Raw genomic sequence first — 442 nt, forward strand, 5'->3', positions numbered from 1 at the left:
GTTTAAAGCATGAGCTTGTTCATGGAGACATTCCTTAAAAGAAGGCAAAGTTGGATAATCATTTGTTGAATGTTCATTGGTTTCATATATTTGACACACAATGTCTTGAATATATTTTAATTGACCACTCTTTTTCAATTATAGGGCCTCGACTTTTCTAACTAAAGATACAAACTTGGCTTGGAGATCATAGTCTTTCTTAAAGTTGTACATACCTCCACTAGATGTATGAGGTTGAGTTTTACTTAGTGCCTTATACGTGCTTGTAGTGTCCAAATTTTAAGCATTTTCAGCTAGCAAGTCTAGGTACTCCATTGCTTCATTAGGGTCTTTATCTTCAAAGGTTCCATTGCATATTAATCTAACCATTTGCTTATGTTTAAGTGTTAAGCCTTCATAAAAATATGAAACCAATCTCCATATCTCAAAACCATGATGAGGG

This window comes from Populus euphratica, unplaced genomic scaffold (assembly GCF_000495115.2).
Source record: "Populus euphratica unplaced genomic scaffold, PopEup_1.0 scaffold188.1, whole genome shotgun sequence".
NCBI lineage: Eukaryota > Viridiplantae > Streptophyta > Magnoliopsida > Malpighiales > Salicaceae > Populus > Populus euphratica.